Source organism: Rutilus rutilus (assembly GCF_951802725.1).
Source record: "Rutilus rutilus genome assembly, chromosome: 19".
Classification (NCBI taxonomy): Eukaryota; Metazoa; Chordata; class Actinopteri; order Cypriniformes; family Leuciscidae; genus Rutilus; species Rutilus rutilus.
The window spans coordinates 16543526-16546422 of NC_140232.1; the positions used below are offsets into that span (position 1 = coordinate 16543526).

Here is a 2897-nt window from a genome sequence, read left to right on the forward strand (position 1 = left end):
CTATATAGTAGGGAAAAAACAGTACGCGAGCGAATAAGTATGTCCAAATCCTTAGTATCCATAAAAGAATAGGCGAGAATTACCTGGGTGACGTACTAATTCTCGCGAGATTCGGACATGTGTATACTTATTGTGCGTTCGAATATGCCTACTACTATATAGTAGGAGAAAACAGTACTTGAAAGGAGTATGTCCGAAACATCAGTATTCATAAAGAGTAGGTGATAAGTTCCCGGATGACCTAAGTTACTGCTTCTGCCCAGATTCTGAAGCACCCATCGATGGATACTTTTCTCTCTCCCAGGAGGCCAGAGGAGAGGATACGTCATAATCAAACATCGCGGAGATCAGCCACGCGGGTGTTTTCAAATGTAAACACGGTTCCTTGTGTTAAAATCTCATGTGTTGAACTACTGTTATAGGCTCTATGCACGTCACAGTTCCAGTACTCTTACACAAATTAAGAGAAGGGTGACTAGGGTCACTGTTAGAGTAATGGTTTGGCCTGCTGATAAGTCGCCCACGCCCATATCAACTGATAAGTAACATTATCTAAATGTACATGGCTTAGTCTCTGTTTACTGTTTATGGACGTGAATGGGTAGGCCTGCATTTGAATATATGTGCCTCTCATCTAGAATACAACCGTATGCTTTTATTAGTTATATTTTAATAATATTAAATTTTTATTTATAAATATATTAATATTTTACTAATAAATATTTTCCTCTTGATAATATATATATATATATATATATTACTGTATTAATATATTTATTAATATATAATGAATAAATGAATAATTCATAAATTCATTAATTATTAATATATATATGTTCATTTATATATTTTCCTCTTGTTAATGTTTAGCTCTTAAGAGGTATTTCTCATCTAAGCTTCTATTTCTCCATAGATGGTGTTAAAACACTCAAAACCTGTCATTTTGGCGAGCACTCACTGCTCCTGTGTGGCAGGGTGTGACTTATGCAACCATTTGCACAGACACTGAGCAGATCTGGCATACACCAAGGACCTTGGTATGTCATCTGTCTGTCATGTGAATTGTACATGCACATGTAGCTATTGTGATGCCATGTCAAAATGTGTCTTTGCTGTCAGGGTGTTAGGCCAGGTCCGGTGGGAGACATGGAGGTCCGCAAACCCCCAAATTCCACCGCTGTTTGTGTGAGGTGAGATTATATTACCTTTAGTTTATGTGGTTAATATGTACGCTGCAGTTTTTTTGTTACAATTTTTTCACTTCAACATTTTCAGAAGTTCTCTCTACAAAGCACTGGACAGGGAAATGCCAGATCTTGCCACATTGAGAGTGGCAGAGGTATGTAAGGACTTTCCTCCTTTGCTTTCACCTTTGGTGACCACCATGGGCATGTCAGCGGAAGTCCCATTAGTTCAGTCAGCTTTTGGGGCAGTCCAGGCAGGGAGTGTGCTGTCATTTCAGCTAAAACCACCAGAAATGCGGGAAAACATCAACATCCCAGACGCCCCTGCCCAATCTTCCATTCCCATCCAAAGCTATAGGCTTGAGCCAACCACATGTGCCTAAGTGTTATCAGAGGAGAAACATGTATATATGAAATCACTACAGGTGTCATTTGACATGGCCCACAGCCCACAGGGTTGAAGCTGCAACACGGGAGCAGAGCTCATGCCAGGAATGGCATCGACTGAGAAAGATGCGAGTCACATCTACACGCTTTCATGAGGCATGCCATGTTCGCTGTCATACATCAGCTGAAAATCTGGCACACAGAATTTTGAGGGGGACTGTCATGACGAAGGACATGAGGAGAGAAATCAATATGGAGCCAGTTAGAAGAGTACTGCAGTTAAAAAAATGTGAATTATTCACCCTGCGGGTTCATTATACACCCTAATGCTCTCCCGATGGAGTCGTTTTCAATCCTTCTGACAACCCACCATTTGGCCTGCTTGAAATAAAATGCCCCAACATCCAGAGTTATGTTGACTGTCCCTACCTCAAAATGTCAGATGGTTCTTTGCAGCTTAAGAGGCAGCACAAGTATTACTTGCAAGTGCAAGGTCAGATCCTCCTAACAGGTTTCGAGTGGTGTGATTTTGTTGTATGTGCGCAGGAGGACATGCTTGTTGAGCGCATATCCAAAAATGTTGATGTAATGCGCACCATTAGAGACCGAGCAGATCTGTTTTTGTTTTTTTACCACAACCTACTGAAGTGAAGAGAGGATTCATGTGCAGTAGTGATGTTACATTTGACACTGAAGCTTCAAAGCATGTATCGAGTATGCAGCGCAATTTCTCATGAAGCTCCATGCCAGAGCGCGTATTGTTTTCAGAGAAACACGTGATCAACGAAAAACGAAGCCTCACTTTCTTTCCAGTCACGTGAATGCTTCACTTTGCGTGTCAAAATGTTTGAACCCAGACCACTACTCTACAGGAGTATGGAAGTTTAAGTCCATTTACTAATATATATATATATATATATATATATATATATATATATATATATATATATATATATATATATGCCTACATTGATCATATATTCTATGTTACATGATCATCTATTCTGACACATAAACAGCATAGAAACCATAAAATAATTACACCAACCAACATTTACTTGCATCAAGCAACTCTGTTGGTATTTTTATTTATGTATAGTATTAATATAATTGTTACATTTATTTTATTGCCACACTTTAATATGTTATTAGAAAACTGAACATTTAGCGTTGTCAGGCTTTTGTTTGTGCTTAATGGATAAAACAACAGCACTGCACACTCAGCTGCCCATAAACATGGCTGCTATAAATTTGACCTGCCACAAGATGGCGCTGTTTTCGACACTCTTGATGCTTCGAAACTTTTCCCGAAACATTCAAGTGAAA

The 2897-nt window shown here is 39.1% G+C and overlaps 1 long non-coding RNA gene across 1 annotated transcript; it reads left to right on the forward strand.

The window, feature by feature from the left end:
* Positions 1-909: 909 nt before the first annotated feature.
* LOC311278727 lies at positions 910-2482 on the forward strand. Its single transcript, XR_014625470.1, has 3 exons — positions 910-1037; positions 1120-1190; positions 1276-2482. It is a non-coding gene; the product is annotated as an uncharacterized lncRNA (long non-coding RNA).
* Positions 2483-2897: the final 415 nt, after the last annotated feature.